The sequence below is a fragment of the Dromiciops gliroides genome, chromosome 2 (assembly GCF_019393635.1).
Source record: "Dromiciops gliroides isolate mDroGli1 chromosome 2, mDroGli1.pri, whole genome shotgun sequence".
In the NCBI taxonomy this organism is placed as follows: Eukaryota; Metazoa; Chordata; class Mammalia; order Microbiotheria; family Microbiotheriidae; genus Dromiciops; species Dromiciops gliroides.
The window spans coordinates 108,077,704-108,099,268 of NC_057862.1; the positions used below are offsets into that span (position 1 = coordinate 108,077,704).

Consider the following 21,565-nt stretch of genomic DNA (forward strand, 5'->3'; position numbering starts at 1 on the left):
GGATCCCCTGGCCAGGGCTACTCCCAGGAGCCCAGCTGCAAGGCTCAGCAAGTAGCTGGGAGGAGGGCAGACGTTTTTCCAAGGTTTATGTTGGAAATATTTGGAGGGGAGGAGAGAAGAGGCACAGCGTCTGTTCCGGTAGTCGCTACAGCAACTCCAAGCTGCTGGAACCCCTAGGCTGAGGGAGGGAGGGTGGTGCTTAATTAACCCCCTCCGCTCCGCTCCGCTCCGCAAGCAGGAACTGGTATTTACTTAAGGCGGTCTGCCCCGGCCACCTCTCCCCCCGCACGCTCCTTTTAGGTTTCAGTGCCCACCCTCACCTTGCCCATGGTAGGCTCGCCTTCCAGCCCCGGGGAGATGCCCAGCTGCCCGTCCCTCGGCCCGTTCGGCCCCCCGGATTCTCGAGCCCGGGCAGTGCCTCCTTAAGCAGCGTCTACGAGCCTGAAAGTTGAGGCGGGGGTTTTGTTCTTATAAGGAGGGAAAAAAAGTTTCTCTGACATCCAGGAAATGAGCAACCCCCGAAGCCCATTAGGGCCCTGCTGATGGAGACAAGAAGATTGGAGTCAGCAGCGCTATCACCGGCTCCTTGGAGCTCATTAGGCGGAGAAGCGCCGGGCAGCAGTTAAACATCTCTCGCGCCTAAGTTTCCAACTCCCTGTAAACTTTTCGCGGACCCACCCACCCGCCTGTGGGTGGGGGGAAAGTAGCGGGACAGCGAGCCAGCAGGCAGACGTCGGTGGACTGCTTGCAGGTAAGTCCTGGGACCATCGCCTTGTATTTCTGTCTTTTTGTTGCTCTAGACCTGTCCACACTTCTCTTCCGGGGCGATGGGAGAAACACTCTTTGTGGGTGCCATGAAGAATGGAAGGGGGAAAAGGAGGAAGGGGATTTGGGTTATATTATAGTTATTCTGTTTTAGGGTTGGAAGGGACCTTTAGAGACCATAGAGTCTGATTCCCTCATCTTACAATCGAAGAAACTGAGGCCCAGGGCGAAGAATCGACTTGCTCGTGATCGCGTAACAAGTTGGAGGAGAACCGATACTAGAAGCAGGGCTCCTGGCTCCGGGTCTAGGGCCCCAAGATGCCCTCCAGATCTCTTACTGATTTTTGATTGACTTTAGGGCCCTCTGTGATAGGATTAAACAAAGAACAGGGCTGAGTAAGCTGGACACCAGTTATAGAAGATGCATTTGTTTTGTTCCTCCCACTTTCTGCCGTGCCGAGAAAGGATGCAGTTAAACTATCAAATCTGCTTTCCTTTTCCCATTCTGACAAGGCAGGGATGGAATCCTTCTGTATCTCCTGTTACTGCCAGAAGTGGAAACTTCATCTTCAGCCCCCTTCTCCAGTTCTGTCATTTGATTTGAATGACAGCCTCTAAGGCTAAGCTGATAAGTGGACTTAAAGATCATCTGGTCCATGAGTTCTCAGAGTGTGGTCCAAGGACTCCAAGGCAGTCCCCAGAATCTTTCAAAGGGTCCCAGAGGTCAAAACTATTTTCATAATAATACTGAGATGTTTTAATTTCTAGCAAGACGAATGTCAATAGATAAAACCCATATCAACAAAAGTTCTTTGGGGAGTTCTCAATAATTTTTAAGAGTGAAGAGTCAGGAGACCAAAAAATTTGAGAATTGATTATCTAAGCCACAGCCATTTGTGTTATAGGAATGAAGAGTCTGAGATCTAGAGTTAAGTGACTTGTCCAAGATTACATAGCTAGGGGCAGCTAGGTGGCACAGTGGATAGAGCACCGTCCCTGGATTCAGGAGGACCTGAGTTCAAATCTGGCCTCCGACCCTTGACACTAGCTGTGTGACCCTGGGCAAGTCACTTAACTCCAATTGCCTCACCAAAAAAAAAAAAAAAAAAAAAAAAGATTACATAGCTAGTTGGTGTAAAAGCCAATCTAGAGCCTAGGTCTTCCACTTTCTAGGCCTTTGTTCTTTCCCCTTCACCTTTCTCTGATAAGGAGAAAGTAGGATTCCCTGGACCCCTGAAATCTCAATGGGAAAGACAACACTTCCTTCTTCAGGTGAAAGAAAGTTGAAGTTAGTGGTTTATGTTTGTGGAGGTAGTGAAGCAATGAGGTCTCCACCATGACCGGATGATGTTCCCACAGCTTCCTCTTTCTGAACCTGTAATAAGGACCCACATGTTGTGTACAAATTTTTCCACTGGCCAAACCTTCTTTTTCTCCTGGATTGCTAGCATCCTTTGCTTTCTCCACCCCCAATACACCTCTTCAAGAACTTCAGCTCAATATTCAGGGCAAAGGGGGAATCCCTAAGAGGAAAAAGGAGGGGATTTAAGATTGTGATTGTTGATGTTGTTGTTGTTGTTGTTTGTCCTTCATTCTCGAAGAGGACCATGACATCAGGAGGTGATGTCATGACTTGCAGTGCGTTGGATTTAAGTCAGGCAGGGTTGTGCAAGGTCACCAACCTCACTTTTTACACCAGAGCCATCTGGGTCCAGGGGCAAGATATATATCAGGACAACTAGAGATGGCCCCAAATATTTAAGTCAATTGGGGTTAAGTGACTTGCCCGGGGTCATACAACTATTAGTGTCTGAGGTGAGATTTGAACTCATATCCCCTTGATTCTAGGGCCAGCACTCTATCTACTGTGCCACCAGACTTAGGAAGCAGCATGGTGGTTGGTATAAAATGGGGAAATCCTTGGCTTTAATGTTAGAGGACCTGAGTTCAAATTCTCCTTCCGATGCTCACTACTTCTATTACTTCAGTCATCTTACTTGACCTCCCTGAGCTCCAATTTCCTCATTTATAAAATGAGGAGGGGTTGGACTAGATGCTCTCTGTTGTGCCTTCTGGCTTTAGAGCTATGATCTGAGGAGAAAGCTTTTTTTCCCCCTTCTTTATTGGGTTTCTGGGTGCCAAAGAGCTCTCAGTGGTCCTGAGGCTAGAAAGTGCCTCAGACTCAGATGTAAAACAACTACACCTAATTCTGCTGTTAGCTTTCCTCTTTGAGATTTTTCTTGGAGTTTTCCCTCTGGCTCACCTCCCAAGCAAATGTCAGCCCCCACCCTCAGAAAGCCCTCTTGTGGCTTTTGTCCTGAGAGAAGGAAGGTTGGGCTGGAAGGGGACAGAAGGGGAGGGGGGGGGTCTGCCCCAGGGATTGCACTACAAACTCCAGGCAGAACATGGATCATGCACACCCCCTCAGTAATAACATAATGACAGGGTTAGTTTATATATCTCTTTCCTTCCATCTGCTCCACCACGAGGGCTTCTTTTACCTCTCATTGCTTACTAATTCTCCATGTGTGTGACTGCTCCAGGCAGTGCTAGACTCATATTTTCCATGTGCATAGTATGACTGTCATCTTTCTCGAGCCTCTTACTGAGTAGATATAAAGGACTTATTTCCTTTGAGTGGGAGCCTACAGTTTGATTAATTTCAGAGAGGTAGTCATATCTAGCTTCTAGTTTTTATGTGTGAAAAGTTCTAAACTTTTAACTTCTTCCCCATACTCCGGATGCTTTTCTCTTCTCAAAGCACTGGTTTTGAAATAAAGAACATCTGGGGTATGTGTGTTTGGTTATTTTTGTTTTAGCACCTCAAAGTGTGGGAAACAAGAGGAACTTCTGGGCTAAGAGATCTTTCAAAGATCCTGCTGGTTTGGGAGTTTCATATAGGAACATGGTCTTTTGCTCCTAGCTCCAAAATTCAGGCATGGGAAAGGGACCAAGGAGAGAAGGGGACATTCTTTTAGCTGGGGATTGTAGTAAGTGCATCTCTCCTACAGGGTAAGTTTAAAAAGAAGGTTGAATTAGTAGAAAGGTCACCTTGGTCAGATCTATACACTTCTGGCCATTACACTATAAGAGGGTCATTGACAAACGTGTCTGAAAGAAAGAAATCACCATGGTGAAGGGACTTGAAAGAATGCCATATGAGAAACTGTCTAAAGAACTGGGGTTGTTTATTCTGGAGAAGAAAACTTGGGAGGTTGGTTGGATAGGGAAGACATCATTGGCTTTAAGAGGAGACTGGCTTGGTGACAGCAGAGAGCCCCTGACAAACACCCAGGGATTCCCCTTTTTAATTACTGCATAGCAAGAGGTAGCAAATCCAGTTTGGGGACTGGAATGGATCAAGGTAATGACTAAGTGCTGCCCGGGTGTGTCTAGAAGAAATGTGCTGCTTTATGCAGGGTGCCTGGCCCACAGCTGCCAGTGGGGAAAGGGTGGAGGGAAGGAGGGAGCTGGCAAAGTACCTTTTAAACCACCCTTTCTCCTGAAGGGGAAGGATGGTGAAGATCTGAAGACATGAAGTCCAGAATTGCCCTCGAAGGGATCGGATCAGTAAGCAGGTCTGGCTAGAATTGGGACAGCTGATAATGAATTCCTCTCTGTGACAGAGGCAGCCCTGTAGCTGATAGGGTATGGGACTTGGATTTAGAAAGACCTGTCAGATTCTGCCTTACTTACTTATACTTACTAGCTGTGTGACCCGGGCAGGTCCCTTACTCTCTCTGTAAAATGAGAATGTACCTATCTCATGGAGTTGTTCTGAAGATCAGTACTGATACTTTGTAAGCCTTAAAGTGTTATATAAAATCTGAGCTATTATCAAAATTATTGTCTGTCCTTAGGGAAAGTAAGCTGTCACCTATTCGGGAATAGAGGAACTCCTCACCTGCTGGCAGAAACCTAAGATTATTCCAACGGGGACAGAGCTTTTTATTGCAAGGTGAGAGAGAAAGTTTGGGAGTGGCAGCTGTGACATGCTTTTTTTTTTTTTTTTAAGTGAGGCAATTGGGGTTAAGTGACTTGCCCAGGGTCACACAGCTAGTAAGTGTTAAGTATCTGAGGCCGGATTTGAACTCAGGTACTCCTGACTCCAGGGCCGGTGCTCTATCCACTGCTCCATCTAGCTGCCCTGTGACATGCTTTTTAACACAAAGGGTTTGGAATCAGCAGACTTTGTTTCTGTTTGGCCTAGGAAAAGTCACTTAATCTATAAGGGCCTCAATTTCTTAACCTCCTCTCACTCCAGCTCTGTATCCTATGAATGCACATCCTCCTAGGAAAGAAAGAATATAGTGATTGAATTTCATTTACAGTCAGGTCTAAGGGACTAATACCAAATCCTTCAAGAAAAACAAGTGTGGAGAAATCAGGAGGACACTGAGACTTTGAAAATGGGATATAGAGGGTGCTGATTTCACCATGTGGTACAGGACTGGCCTTGGTCCTAGGTTCTGTGTGCTATACCTTGGCATAGAAGCCTAGCACATACAGGCCCAGAACTGTTCCATGGGTTGCTGTCCTACAGTCATCAGCCACCAATCAGGGGGAAAGAGTATAAATTCTGACTGCAAGATGATGATATGGTTAAGAGCTGCATCCCTTCACTTCTGCCCTTGGTGAACCAGTTTGCACAGTGATGACTTTTCTAGCTCAAAGGGGTTCCTTGGTTTTGTCACTCATCTAAGTTCCAGGGGCTACTTGAATGGAATATACCATGTATATCCATGCCCACAGTGTTTTGCACTTGATAAATATGCTAGGTGGCACAGTACATAGAGTGCTAGGCCTGAAGTCAGGAAGACTCATGTTTCTGAGTTCAAATCTGACCTCAGACACTTCCTTGGGTAAATCCCTTAATTCTGTTTGCCTCAGTTTTCTCAGCTATAAAATGAGCTGGAGAAGGTAATGGCAAACCACTCCAGTTTCTCTGCCAAAAAAACCCCAGATGGGGTCACAGTGAGCCTGACAAGACTGAAAAACGACAAAACAACAACAAATGTTGGCTCAGTGTCAACACATGACAAGAATGCCAGCCTACAGATAGCACTTGCAGGCACATTGTGGACCCGGGTACCATTATGCTGGTCTATGGTTCCTCTTACAAAGTGGTCTCCTGTTCTCCACCATCTCCTTCTCCAACTCCACCCCCCTCTTGTTCTTTGAAGTTTTCTTAACTGTAGCTAAACCTAACAGGTGACTAGACAGCAGCCATAATGCATAGAGGAGAGTACCTAGAGTCAGGAAGACCTGAGTTCAAATCCAGTCTCAGATGCTTACAAGGTACATGACCCTTAACCTCTGTGTACTTCATTTTCCTCATGTAAAGTGGGGGGTAATAACAGCACCAACCACACAGGGTTGTTTTAAGGATCAAATGATATCATATTTGTGAAACACTTATTTCATAAATGCTTTGTTCTTCTCTCTTCCCCACCAACAAAAATTTTAGTCACCCTTAGGGTTCAAATGTACCATTCCTTTCAGGTGTCAATTCCCTTTAAGGGTGTAAAGGCCTAATAGTGCAGGTGTGTGAACTCTCTGTCATACTGGTGAGATTTACATAGTCTCAAGGTGGTTAGTCTGGAGGTCAGGAGGGGCTTCAACACTGAACAGCCAAGGTTCAGGAACCAGAGTTCAAGCAGGCCAGCTAGAATCCAGGGGAGCCAGATAACAGCAAAACAGAGCAGAGAGGCTCATAGCTCTTACTCTGTGGTGGTAACCAGAAGGCTTCACTGGAGCGTCCAGGGCTTGGGTGGCAGAGTTAGTACACACAAGCCTGGGGTCCTTAGCCCTTCATGTCAGTCAGTCTAGTGAAACCTACGAGCCCCTTCCCAGAACAGTGTTTTTAAATGCACTAAATACTTAATATTACAACAGAAACCAGTTAATATTAGAACATTTGTTAAGTATTATTGTATTGAAATCATTTATCAAAATAATAAGTGTTTTCTTATTACACACAAAAAATAGTGTTTTCTATGAAGATTGCAGTTACACTGGTTAGGAGATAGCTACAGCTACCGTTGCCCCGAGCTACCAAAGTATTTCTATGACCTCTGATTTTAGGGGGACTAAAACTGCTTAAGACTCCTTGCCGATCATTCACTGAACCTTCTCTGGATGGATAAGGGGGACCAGAGGGATTCTCTGTGTTCCTGGATCCTAGGGTCTGACCACATCCTTACTGCCTTCATCCTCTGGAATCTGGGCGATGGGTCCTTGGTTACAGGGGTTCTGAGAATCCCAGAGGTGTGGAAAGGGTACCATTTCACATGGGTTTGTTTAGCAGTGAGCACAGTGCTGCCAGTCATAAAGTTTCTGTTTGTTTTAGGCTTGAAGGATCCACAGGAAGAGTTAAGTATTAGGAATGGCTTGTAACAGATATACAAATTGGAAAGGAACGTGAGGATACTTTTGTAGGGAAGCAAGGATCTTGTTTGGAACTAGATAGAGGTTAACCAGATGATTAAGCCCCTTCTGATGGGCTCTAAAACATCTCCAAGTGGGTCTAGGCAACAACCAACCTCCCACTTTGCCACATAGTCCTTCCTCCATCTGCTTCCATCCAGATCTATGACATCACCAGAACAGTAAGAGCCCATATGCGTCATCACTGTTGCCCGGGGCAATACTGCTATAACAGGGCAAGATGCTCAGGAGACACCACCCAAGAGTTGATTGGCATGAATGCTGGTCCCAAAGTGAGGATATTCAAAGACCTTACCTTCCTAGGGGTTCTCTGGGGATTTCATCAGGGAGCATGGTTGGCTTAGATTTACCAGCCTGTGTTCAGTTGGTAGCCGAGGCCCGAGTCACATGGGTGGGATGTGGGAATGAGGGAGTAGGGTTTAGCAGAGGTAACATTCACAGGTCATGAAACCCTATACCTTTCGTAGTCTCTCAGGCCTTTCTGAGGCTGGGGGTAAGGCAGAGGCAAGGTGAAGCTTTAAAAGTCCCTAGGGCTGCCTGGCCTCAGGAGGAGCTGTCTTGGCTGCTGCCACTGCTAACTTCTAAGTTTGGTGGGAGGAAAGAGGAACTCTGGGGTTCCTGTACAGTTCTTCAAACTGTGGCTTGTGGGTGTGGAGTGAAGCGTAGCTCCTGGTGAGGGTTTTCTCTTAGGCCTGGTCACGCATCTGTCTACCCTTACCTCTGTCCTACTCCTCATTTACTCTGCAGCCAGAGTATTGGACAAAAAATTAGGAGACACAGAATCTTGTTATGACTCTGAAACTACTTGTGTGACCTCAAAGCAGATCCTTCCTCTTTCTCAGTCTCAACCTGTTCATCCGTAAAATACGGGAAGGGGGGAGGGGTTGGACAAGAGGAACTAACTCTAAAGTTCTTTCTACCTCTAATAGTCTGTTACTCTTAATTCTTTGACTCTGCCCTGTCCGTACCCCCCCCACCCCTCCCAAGAGTGGCACAGACTGAAAATGCACATGGGGACACAAAGGATTTAAATAAACTCATGTATTTAGCTGTGACCCTCCCTTTCCTGGGAGGGTCCTTAAGAGAAAGTTGGGGTGTTTAGGGAGATCCCCTTGAGAGGCAGTGTGGGATAACAGGGAAAATGCAAGACTTGAAAGCAGATGGTTTCAAAGCCCATTCCTGTCAATGAATAACTGTGACTATGTACCTCATTTTCCTCACCTGTAAAATAAGAAGGCTGAACTAGATGACCTCTGAAGTTCCATTCAACTCTATTTCTGTGATTCCATGATCTTTTGAGGTTGACACTGGGGACAACAGCCTTGACCTCCTCCCTTCTACTTATTAAACTCTGGAATTGGATGAACCCTGGGCCTATGCACATATAAAAATTCTGATTTTCTTCACTTAGTTGGAATGTAGCTGTCTGCATTGTCACACCTGCTGTGTCCCTTTAATTGCTTCTGTTATACAGAAATCTAGAATACATTTAGCTGCAACCAGAAGATTGCAGAGTAGAACTAAAGATGTACTTCCTATCCAGAAAAACGATGAGAAACCAAAATAGATTAAGAGAAGGAAGGTGTGGTGATCTTCTCTCTCCTTTGCTGCTTGGGTCTAGAGTGCTAGACTTGGGGTCAGGAGGACCTGATTTAAATCCTACCTCCGACATTTATTGGGCAAGTTACATAACCTCTTCATCTGTAAAATGCAGCCAACAATAGTACTTACTTTGAAGTTGTTGTGAGGGTCAGATGAGATAATATAAAGTACTTTGTCAATGACAGATCTTAAAGCTATATAGATGTTAGCTGTTAATATTATCACCTTTCTGAAACACGGATGGTGCAGGCCTGCTTTGAGGCAGAGGTTTGAGTTAAATAATTATCTCATGCCTTCCTCTTTGGCTTAGCTTTAGGTTTTATGATAAATTGGGGGGAGGGATCAGAAATAGACAGGTAGGTGGTACAGTGGATAGAGTGCTAGGCCTAGAGTCAGGAAGACTCATCTTCCTGAATTCAAATCTGGCTTATTAGGAACATGACCCTGGGCAAGTCACTTAACCCTGTTTTGCTTCAGTTTCCTCATCTGTAAAATGATCTGGAGAAGGCAGTGGTAAGCCACTCCAGTGGCTTTGCTAAGAAAACCCCAAATGGGGTCATGAAAAGTCAGACACCACTGAACAACAACAATTATGAAAATTTCTCTGGATACAGTTGCCCAAGTTATATATAAACATAGCTGTGAGTCAAGATGGAAGTCAGGCTTATATGCTATAAAGAACAGTGAACTCATTCATGAATGATACTTCTATTTACAAGTCTCTTCTCAAAGCTAATTATGGAAGGAGCATTTCTGTTTTGATTATGACCCTTTTCACAGAAAGGGTATTTACAGATTATATCTTAATCCTTTGTGTGAAAAGATAAAGCAATTTTGAAACAAAGATGAGAAAGAAACTAATTATTAGCCCCATTTCCATGTCCCTAAGTCTGTTCCCACTCTTTGGGGTGATTCATCTTGTGATGGCTGACAGATGGGTCTCAGTTGTCAGGCAGATGGGTCTCAATTTCCCCATCTTTTAAAGGGAGTTAATAACAATCACCACCACCAGATAATATTCAGAGTACTTTGAGATCCTTGGATGAAAGCCACTTAGGTAAATACGAAGCACATAATTATCGAAATATCTAAACCACAGAAGAAGAATATAGAGTGACTGGAATGTGTGGCCTGGAAAAGGGGTCTAGAGTTTTTCCTCAAAATTGGCTTTGAAGGGGCAGCTGGTTGGCGCAGTGGATAAAGCACTGGCCTTGGATTCAGGAGTACCTGAGTTCAAATCTGGCCTCAGACACTTGACACTTACTAGCTGTGTGACCCTGGGCAAGTCACTTAACCCCCATTGCCCTGCAAAAAAAAAAATGGCTTTGAAGGGGCAGCTAGGCGGCACAGTGGATAAATCACCAGCCCTGGATTCAGGAGGACCTGAGTTCAAATGCGGCCTCAGACACTTGACAGGTACTAGCTGTGTGACCCTGGGCAAGTCACTTAACCCTCATTGCCCTGCAAAACAAACAAACAAATTTGGCTTTGAAGCTGCCTTGGGCTCTGTTGATTTCCCTCCCTTTGCTTTTGCCTTTCTCTGTAGCTGTGGGCTGGGGAGCCCCAGCCCCTTCTGAATTCTCTATTCTAAACTGACTTCAAATAGGGACTGAGGCAGGGAGGAGAGAAGGGGGAAAGGGGAGGGAAGTTAGGGAGAGAAGAGGGAGTAGGGAGAAAGAAGAGGAGGGGGAAAGAAAGGAGGAGGAGAAAGAGGAGGGGGAAGAGAAGGGAGCAGGAGGGAGGAGGAGGAGATCTTGAAGTTTGGGGCTCATCCAGAGGCTGACAGCAAATGTGCTTATAACTGGCCATCCTCTTGGGAATGTGTTACATTAGCCTTCTATCCAGGGAGGGTAGAAAAGGAGCCAGAGGCCCTCAGCCTCTGGTTTATGAAAGTGGCCTTTGTTCTCCCAATTCTTTGTTCCTCAGTCACTGAGAATGCCAGGCTTCTGCAGACCCAAATTAAATGGAAACTGTGTGGCGGGAATCACCCAGCATTATTCATTTGTGAGCTGCACAATATGCCTTGCAATAATACCTCAACATACCTCTTGCCCTTACACACATTCCCTACAAGATCCAAAACAATCTATATCCTTTTTCCCTGATTGATTTTGGTAGAAACACAGGGAAGGCAGGGCCTTTTTTGCAAAGTTCAGAGAGCTTCCAAAATCCTCTGGCTGGGAGAGGACCTCAGCAGCGTAACCTAGTCCACCCCGCTGCCTCCCAAAAACTCTCAACAATCTCACAGCCATTTCATTCCCACATCTCTTACCCATTTACTTATTTGATTTGGCTATCATCCTAACTTGTCACTACAAGCAAGTCATTGCAATGGAGAGTGGCATCGTGGGAAGAGCTTTATAGACTTAGGAGGAGAGAAGACCTGGGTTTTGAATTCTGATTTCAGACACCATTAACAGCTGGACGACCCTGGGCAAGTCACTTCACTTCTCTGAAGTTTGGGATCCTCTTGATCAAATGTAGTTAATAATAGTGCTTCCCAGCATTGTTGTATCATATAAGATTAATGAAGGGATGACAAGCCCTTTGTAAACCTTAGGATCTCATGGAAATATCAGCTGTTTTTACTAATCATCCTTTCCCTTCTTCCTACCTGACCAATGCTCTCATTGCCATTAGCTAGTAAATTTATTCAAATCTGCTCCTTCATTGTGAGCCACTTCTTTCTATCTCCCAGGGTCTATAATACAAAGCCTCATGCATAGTAGTAGTTGTTGCTTCAGTTGTGTCCTACTCTTCATGACCCCATTTGGGATTTTCTTGGCAAAGATACTGGTTATAAGAGTGGTTTGTCATTTCCTTCTCCGGCTCATTTTACAGATGAGGAAACTGAGGCAAACAGGGTTTTAAAGTACCTTGCCCAGAGTCATACAGCTAGGAAGTATCTGAGGCCAGATTTGAACATTGGTCCTCCTTATTCTATGACCAGTTACTCCATGCACCTAGCTGCCCCTCTTATTTTCTTTTTGAAAGAGACTGTGTGGATAGAGAACTGAACTTGGGTTCAAATTCTACCTCGGACACACACTAACTGTGTGACCCTAAGCAAGTCACTTCATCTCATGCCCCAGACAACTCAAGACTATGAGTTACGGTAGCTAATGTACAGTAGTAAATGAAGTTTTCTTCCCTGGAGTTTTCCTTATATCTGTGAAAGAAAACACAGATCAGGATACTCCCTTCCGCACCCCCTCCACAAGATATTTTCATTGTGAGTAAATACAGAAGTCTGATTGTGTCCATTTTTATATTCCAATGATAAATTCAAATCATAGGATCATGAGATTTTAATATGAAAAAGACCTCAAAGATCATCGAGTCCAACTCTCTTGTTTTATGGCTGAGAAAGTTGAGCTACAGAGAGTTTAAGTTACTTAAGTCAAGTACCCAAAGTCCCACAAGTCAGTGACAGGCACGGGATTCAAATCCAGATCTTTCTATTGCCTCTCCAACTAAAAGGGAAATTAATCATATTCCAAAGAAGGAGAGGAGAGCCCAACTCTATTCATCTGAAAATCATTTCCCAGCTTTGTGACCCCAATCTCCCCCCTTCCCAGAAAACTTGTTTCTGAAAAAGCAGAGGGAGGGAGAGAGACAGTCTGATGAGCTTTAGGTCTAGAGGGATTGTGGGGGGGGGGAGGGAGGGGGAGAGAGAATTGAGTGTATATTTGAGTATACAAGTTAATAGGGGGATAAATAGAAGGAAGCAGCTGGCAATGCTAACTGTATTCTATGACTTTATGGTCCCAGGGGCTTGGTTCTCAAAATAATAGAACCGGTCGGCTCTGAGTAATGCAACCAGGGTGTAGGAGGGTGGTAGGGCAGGCAGACACCCCAGCTCTATTGTTCAGCTGGGCCCTGGCAGCAAAGAACACAACAATCAAGCTCTTAATTTTTTATAACTGGGCTGGCTGCTTTTTTTTTTGTCTGATGTTATTGTTCACCCTTATTAAGATGAAAGGGGTTGTTAGAGACAGCCTCTATGTGTATGTGTATATTCCCAGCTCTTTCCCCCATCATCTTCTGTCCTTCCCCTGGCACTAAGTTTTGGCATCATGTGAGGTACAATCTGGCAGAATGGGTGATGGGTCTTGGAGGAGACAGGAAGGGGCTTCCCAGGCCAGGAACTAAAGGTTTAGTAGCTCCAGGAAGAGAAGGATCCAGCCCTACCAGCATACAGGTGAGAGAGTGATGAGGAGGGAGGAGGGCATGTGACTGGGTGTGCCAATTGTGACATGAAGGAGAAGTGAGTGTGAGGAGCTGCCTCTTTCCAGCCATTCAAAAGCTTTTGAGAATTTTCCTTTTTCTGATGGTGGTAGAAGAGCCTTCGAGAGGCCGACCGGGCTGCCTCTCCCTTCTGATCTGTCTTTGTTATCTAGGAACAGAGGGAGCTCTCAAGGACTGATTTCAGGTCAGATTATTCTCTTCTCTGAATGGGGTGGGATGAGGAAAGGGGACTGGCTGGTTGGTATTCCAGCCACCCTGACTGAGCCTCCTAGACAGAAGTGATGAACTGAATTGGTTCCTTCTGTCTGCTAGTGGGTATTGTCTGTGTGCCCCATCGTGGCTCTGAGTCTTCCAGCTCAGACCCAAAATAGCCAGGCTCTAGGAAGGGAAACCACAGCTGTTAGCTGAGACTGGAGCATAGATACAGGTAGGTTGGAGTGACTCAGCCCACAAAAACCTAACTGATATGAGGGAAGAGGCAGAAGGAAAAGAGTTACAGATGAGGTTCACAGTATGAAAAAATGCCATACCATATACTTTTCCCAAAGTACTTTTGCTATAAAACAGAGGGGCATTTGTTTTACTATACCATTTGTCCCTCTGTTACTATGTGGAGACTCCTCACCTCATCCTCCCACCAAAATTTAAATTACAGTTCTATAAAAATGCCAGCATGGTGAAGTGTCAAAAGCACAGAAGATTAAGAGGCAGGTTGGTATGGTAGACTGGGTGCTAGACTCAGGAAGACCTTTGTTCAAATCCTGCCTTAATCAATTTACTAGTTGTGTGACCCTAGACAAGTCACTTAACTTCTCTGTGTCTTCCTCATCTGTAAAATGAGCATGTGGGAATCAGTGGCCTTTAAGGTGCCTTTCCCCTCTAAGTCTATGATCCTTGGTCAGTGACTAAATTGCTCTATGGCTTTAGGAAAATGTCTTTCCTTCACCAGGGCTCATTTTCTCCATCTGTAAAATTTAGGGTTGAACTAGATACAGAAGTATCAAACTTACTGTTGGCTGGAACCAAGTGGCCCACAAAACTCCTGAGTAAATGTAATTAGGAAATGTTTAACACATAAAAACACACCATAGTGTTGATAATTTATGATTTTCTAAGTCGATGTGCAGCTTGTTTGTTTTTGAGTTTGATATCACTAGACTAGAAGACCCCAAAGGCCCTTTCCAACTCTGACATTTAAGGAGGAAGTATGGCTGAGTATTGAGAACATTCCAGATAGAGGGAACAGTATGAGCAAAGGCATGGAGATGGAAGCAGTCAGGGGTAAGAAGTAGCTGAGTTTGACTGAGTCATAGTTTATGGAGGAGGTACTAGTAGAGGAAAGACTAGAAAGTTAGGCTGTGTGGAGATTATAGAGAGCCTTGGAGAGCAGACTGAAGAGTTTGGATCTTATTCAGTAGATGATGGGGAGATGTGGAAGAGATTTGGCCAGAGGAGTGACATGCTCAGCGGCTCTCCCTCTAACAGAATGGTCCAGGGCAGTGTGGAAATGTTGTATGATCTTCTGTTGAGATATTGGATGTTTTGGAATCAGGCAGCAGGGAGGGAGGGACTCTTTGTTCCCAGGAAGATTGATGGCACACATTTCCCTTTCTAACCTTCTACCTAAGGGAAGGAGTGCAGTCTGAGGGCAGGAAGGATGTCTGACTTTCCACCCTAGCACTACCACTGTCCCTTCCTGTGCCTTGCCTCCTAACATTCTTTGCCAACTAACTGTCACTACTGGATGGGGCCAGAGATCAGTGCTAAAGCTGACTCATAACTGTACGATATTCATTGATCTTCAGAGAAGCTTTGTTCCTTCATCCAACAAGTATCTACTTATCCCTAACTTTGTACCAACCACTAAACTAGGCACTGTGAAGGGACAGGAGAAAGAACCCTGCCCTCAAGGAGCACTTGAGGGAGCAAGACTCTTGGAACAGTTAAGTATCAATATGAATCGGCATCTGATTAACTGTCTGTGAGTGCTGTAGGATTTCAGAGGAGGGAGATATCAGTGTGGGCTGAGCTGGTCCAGAAACTCTGCATGGAGATATAAATTGAGCTGGGCCTTGAAGGTCTGATGTTTTCTTTGCCTACTCATCTTGATCCCCTATTTCTTGGCTTTTTGTGTGTGTGTGTGCGCGTATGTGTGAGGCAATTGGGGTTAAGTGACTTGCCCAGGGTCACACAGCTAGTAAGTGTTAAGTGTCTGAGGCTGGATTTGAACTCAGGTCCTCCTGAATCCAGGGCCGGTGCTCTATCCACTGTGCCACCTAGCTGCCCCTATTTTTTGGCTTTTAACTCCTTCTTAGAGTGTAGTGTTGCTTCCAGGACACACTGTTCTGAACTACAGCATGGCTCAGGGGGTGATTGGGCTTCTCAGCTTGCCTGGCCTGTGAGTAACCACAGCTGCTTTCTCTTTGTTCGGTCTGGTTGGACTGGAGTCTCCCTGTAGGACAGGAGCTCAAGAGAGAAGTTGGGCCTGAGAATCATATGCAGGAAGGTAGTAGTTAAGACTTAGTAACCAATGTGCCCCAAGGGAGGGAAAAAGGGATAAAGACACAGCCTGCTGTGCCTGCACTTTGGGGATAAGTGAAGAGTTAGGCAGTATCACTGAAACCAAGAAAGGAGAGGTGATCGACAGAATAAAGTGCCACAGAGAGGTTGAGAATAAAGAGAATTAAGAGAAAGTGGTTGGATTTGGTGATTAGGAGGTCAGTGGAAAGCTTAGAGGCATTTCAGTAAAGTGCTAAGATTGGAACCCAGGTTGTTAACGAGGAACTGGGAAGTGAGGAAGTAAAGGCAGTAGACCTAGTCTGATGTTAGTGGAAATGGGAATTTGCTGGAAGGGGCAGGTGAGTCAAATGAAAGGTTTTTTTAAAAAATTTCTCTATGGAGAATAAAGGGAGCGAGAGGACCCAAGGATGTTTGAAAGATAAGAGAAAGGAGACAGTGGAAAATCAGAGTTTGAAAATGTAATAGAGGGGGCAGCTAGGTGGCACAGTGGATAGAGCACTGGCCCTGGAGTCAGGAGGACCTGAGTTCAAATTCAGCCTCAGACACTTGACACTTACTAGTTATGTGACCCTGGACAAGTCACTTAACCCTCATTGCCCCACCAAAAAAAAAAGAAAAAGAAAATGTGATAGAGGGGAAAGAGTTGGACTAGGGATGTTGAAGAGGAGAGAGGGTTCAAAAACAGAGACTAGAAGCTGTCCTCCCCAATAAAGGTACCTCCCTCAAGTCTTCTCTTTCTTCCCTTCCACTCTTCCTTCTCCCCATTAGAGTCAGGACTTCTTAAGAGTTGACATGGATCCCCGAGGTCATATCCAACCTCAGTCCAAAACATAAGTCCTGTCTATGATGATTCTCACCAAGTAGGTCATTTACCCTTTGTTCAAATATCTCCCAAAGCAGCCCTAACAAGTAGCATTCTCCAAAAAATGGAATGAAATTTTTCCCCTTATATTAAGCCACAATGTAGCTCTCTAGCTACCATCCATCTCTCCTGGTTCTGACCAGACAAAATTCTTATCCTCCTTAAACATCAACTATGCCCCATGTATATTCAATAAATCTTCTCATGGTTTGGAATCTTCATTCTGGACTCCTTTCTCTGAACATATTCTAGCTAGTTAGTCCTGCTTCCTAAAAGATGGTACCCAGAAATGAATACAATCCTCCCTCCACATGTGGTCTGACCAGGGTGGGCTACAGAAAGACTCTGTTTTTGAACATCATATTTCTATTCATGCAGCCTAAGATCTGGTTACCTTGTTCATCCACCTTGGTCATCCACAAATTTCTGATTCATATTGAATTTGCTGTCCACTGAGATTCCCCGGATCTTCTTCACATGTGATGCTTTCAAGTCACATCTCCCTCTGCCTGTGCTTGTGTAGTTGATGACTTAAACCCAAGCTCAGCCTGTCTGTCTTCTTGGCACCCAATTCCTATATTAGCTACCTTTTGATTCCTCTACCAGTGCCATGTCCCTTTCTTTGTTTTGCCATGTCCTTAGCTCATAAGTACCTGCTCTATAGTATCATATAAGGCCCTTGGACCAAAGAGAGTCCTGACATCTGCCTGATTGCAGTGGCCCCTGCCCAGGTTTCCAGATCTGTCTTAAGATGCTCCTCTTGTCATGTCTAGAGAGCCTAGCAGTTTTAGTGACCACTCTTTAGTTATTTTAGGAAGCTCAGTAATCCCTGGCTCCTGCTAATCAGACCAGAGAGCCTGAGCCAATACCAGCTGCCTTCTAAGCAACTCTGTTCCATCCCTGAGTTTGTGGATAATCTTCATAAAGTTTGTCACTCCTGCAACCCTGGAAAATGAATTCCTGACCCATACCCCTATCACATGGGATCGATTAACCAATAAGAACTTATTGATCACCTGTTATGAGCCCAGTCTGTGTGGAAGGCAGGAAAAGACAACATCCCTGCCCTGTTCCCCCTCAAAAAAGCTGGATTATAACCTTAGAAATCAAGAGTGATGTACATGAAATAATTAGCAAACAAGTATACACTAAACTGTGTGCTGTAGAAATTCAGAAAAGAGAGGTCACTGTAGGCTAGAGTAGTGTGGTTAGAAGCTTAGAAAATGAGGGAGAGAAGATATATGAGGGCATTCTCATAATACTGTGATACTGCCAATGGTATGTGTTGTCTCTCAGGATGGAATATCATCTCCTTAAGAACAGGGAATGTTTCATTATTGTTGTCTGTTTGTATCCCTGGTTCTCAGCCACACAGCAGGTACTTTTTATTTATTTATTTATTCATTCATTCATTCATTCATTCATTCATTCATTTATTTATTTTAGTGAGGCAATTGGGGTTAAGTGGCTTGCCCAGGATCACACAGCTAGTAAGTGTTAAGTGTCTGAGGCCGGATTTGAACTCAGGTACTCCTGACTCCAGGGCTGGTGCTCTATCCACTGCGCCATCTAGCTGCCCCCATACAGCAGGTACTTAATAAATGCATGTTGGCTGGTTGATTGAGGTGGAATTGTCACAAGACAGGGAAGAGGCCAGAGGAGACGATGTGTGAGGTGAATAGAAAGAGATGAGATGGGAGGCCTAAGGTGGGGACATATTGTGTAGAACTTGAATGCTAGTGCTCTTCATCTGTTGAGTATTTCCAGTTTATCCTGTCTATACCTTGTTTGTACATAGTCATTTGCACACTGTTTCTCCCATTAAGACATTGAGTTCCTCTAGAACAGAGACTATTTTTTGCTTTTCTTTGTATTCCCAGTACTTAGAACAGTGCCTGGCATGTAATAGGTGCTTGACAAATGCTGGTTGACTAACTAACTGGCCTTGAATGCCAACCGGAGGAATTGGGAGGTGATGTTCTATGGGAATAGAAATCCTAGACCAAGTCTCAGGAGCATATGGGTTTTGTTTGTTTGTTTTATTAAAACACTTTCTTTTGGATAACCTGATTTCTCTTGGATAAGTGAGAAAGCAGGGGTCGGTGGTGGTTCATAGAGTGTCACCTCTTGAGTTCAAGGAATCCAGGTTGAGAGAAAGTGAGAAGAAACTAGATCCAAAGGTGAAGAACTAGTCTAGGTGGATCTCTCCTTCCCTTGTGACCCTCACAGCATCTTTCTGTCTTTTCGATTTGGGCTGAGTCATTTTGTTTTTGTGGGATTCAGCTTCTTCTCTGTAAATGAAGGAATTCAATAAACTAAATGGTCTTAAAAATTTCTTCTAGCTCCAGATTCTAAGATCCCTCATATCAAACCACTGTTGAACTCTCTGTCAAACCACTATAGGAATGAATTACATGAGCCCCAGCTAGCTATTGCCCTTCTCTGGGCCTCAGTTTTGTTTTGTTGTTTTTCTCTGAAAAATGAAGGAGTTTGAAATAAATGAGCTTTCAGTTGCCTTCCCTGCTATGACATTTCTGCAGTTCTGTTATCTTTCCATGTGTGTAAGTCTTGTCTCCCCAGCCAGACTGTGACCTCTTCCAGAGCAGGAACTGTGTCCCTCTTATCTCCCCTGGGGCCCAGGGTTGGGCCCCCACAAGATGTTCATTGCACACTTGCTGATTTTTTTTATCAGTTATGTCTCATTGGTTCCTTCTTAGGTAAGGTTCTGTTTGTTGTACATTTTTAGAAAAGGGGGGAAAAAATCTCCTTTTGGTTTATATGTAACATCTTTAAGTCAATGGTTATTAGACAAGACTTGTATGGTAATAATACTAGCATTTATATTGTACTTACTGTGTGCCATGCACCATGCTATGTGTTATGGGGAAGAGAATGATCATTTATATAGCACTTACTAAGTGCCAGGCACTATGCTAAATGTTAAGAATTTTGTTATTGTTGTTGAGTCGTTTCAGTTGTATCTGACTCTCCATGACCCTATTTGGGGTTTTCTTGATAAAGATACTGGAGTGGTTTGCCTTTCCCTTCTCCAGCTCATTTTACAGGTGAGGAAACAGAGGCAAACAGGGTTAAGGGATTTGCCCAGGATCACACAGCTAATAAGTATATGAGGCCAGGTTTGAACTCAAGTTTTCCTGACTCCAGGCCAAGCATTGTATCCACTGCATCACCTAAGCTGCCCAAGTATTAACAATTAAACTAAATGTTTGTAGGCATGTAAATTGTACCATCAGGGCTATGAATGAGCTAAAAAAGAAGGTGAGCCGGTCACATCTCAAGTTCTAATAATAACAACTCATATTTACATAAGATGTTAAAGTTTGAGCTTTGCATATAACCTCAAGATACTGAACATGCTAGAGAAATGTCTCCAGGGCATCTGATGGATCCTCTCTGTAGGACATGGAGAAGAACATGGACAGATTACACTGGAGGAAGTGGGTAGGGAATATAATCTGTCCTGGTAGGTAGAATACCTACATTAAGGAAATCATGGATCTATCAAAAAATCCTGGGTTAGGGCTGCTCTCCGAATTGTAAACCTGGCTAATCATCTGATGAACAGGGTATCTGCCCAAGGCCAGATGTCCCACCCAGATTTTTTTCAGGGATGCCCTCCCACAGTATCACTTTTTTTTTTAATTGGAAGTAGCTGTCAAGTCCAAGTCATGACAGCCCCCCCCAAAAAAAGAACATCCACTCTGACATACCTGAGAATTGATCATCCAGCTTCTGCCTGAAGGCCTCCAGCCAGTGAGAAACACTACTTCCCAAGGCAGCCCATTCAATAGTTCTAATTTGTAGGAACCTTCTCCTGATGGAAGCCTAAATCTCCCGCTTTGCAGCTCCTAGCCATTCTTCCTGGTTCTGCCAGGAAGTCCTCCAGGTTACAGCCATTGTAGGTATCAGAGGATCACTGTTAGGTTTTCCCTGACCTTCTCTCCAGTCTTCTCTTCTGTCTAAGCACCACTATTTTCTTCAATTTATCTTCATTATGGCAACAGGATCGAGGTTCGTCACCATCCTGGCTGTCCTCCTCTGGACCCTCTCTTCCCAAAGACAACCAGAGTTTATAGCAGGATTATTTATCTCACTCTCTCCCCTATTCCCCACAAACCTATAAGACCTTGGTCTTGGCTTGGATTAGTACCAGTACTATTTTTTTTTTTTAAGTGAGGCAATTGAGGTTAAGTGACTTGCCCAGGGTCACACAGCTAGTAAGTGTTAAGTGTCTGAGGCCGGATTTGAACTCAGGTACTCCTGACTCCAGGGCCGGTGCTCTATCCACTGTGCCATCTAGCTGCCCCAGTACCAATACTAATGACTAATAACAGTACCGTGACTGTTGGGATCAACTAACTCATGGACAATGGAAAGAGTGTTGGCTCTGGCAGACCTGGGTTTTAATCCCACTTCTACCATTGACTATCTGTGTAATGTTGGGCAAGTCCCAACCTCTATGAATCTGTTTCTTTATCTGTAACATAAGGGGGTTAGACTTTGAGGTTCCTTCCAGCTTTAAATTTTTGACCCTGTAGGTATATGGTCTATGGGCCTTGGAAGGGGGAGGGTGGTCTTGACCCATTCTTCCCAATTTAAATACCTTTTATTACCAGCCAAATATGGGGATCCTGACAGGGAAAGAATGGAGTGAGAAAGGACTGGTAGTATCTGGACATGAGTATACCCAGATGGTCAGCAGGTTGAAAGGTAGCAGTTAGAGGCAAACATGAAGCCAGGCTGGATTATCAACCAAGAGTGGTGTTGAGGATGCACAGAAAGAAGTGGGCATGAAGTGACGGTGTATGTAGAAGTTTCCAGCCTCTCCCTAAGACCCTAGTAATGAACTTTATCAGTGGAAGATAACAGGAGTTCACCATAGTAAGATAACTGGATTTGAAGTCAGGGGACCCGAATTCAAATCCAGACTTTGTTGTATTTTATTTATGTGACTACAGCCAAGTTCCTTAACCTGTCTAGTACTCAGTTTCCTCATCTGTAAAAAAGAAACAGCTGGACTAGATAATCTCCTGGAGATCTTTTCCATTTCTAAGTTCTATAAGCCTCTAAGCAAGGCTATGACCTTCCAAGAAGGCAGGG

General features: G+C 44.5%; 1 protein-coding gene across 3 annotated transcripts in view; it reads left to right on the forward strand.

The window, feature by feature from the left end:
- Nucleotides 1–278: 278 nt before the first annotated feature.
- The window catches only part of LOC122738067 (inositol 1,4,5-trisphosphate receptor interacting protein), a 28,244-nt gene continuing 6,957 nt past the window's right edge, over nucleotides 279–21,565 (forward strand). The window contains exons 1-2 of one of the 3 annotated variants that reach the window (XM_043980117.1): nucleotides 279–751; nucleotides 4,626–4,723. The gene's annotated coding sequence lies outside the window, so the exon portion shown is untranslated. Of the gene's footprint in view, nucleotides 752–4,625; nucleotides 4,724–12,879; nucleotides 13,016–21,565 lie in introns of those variants that run through there. The other 2 variants (XM_043980118.1, XM_043980119.1) reach the window with 2 other exon arrangements.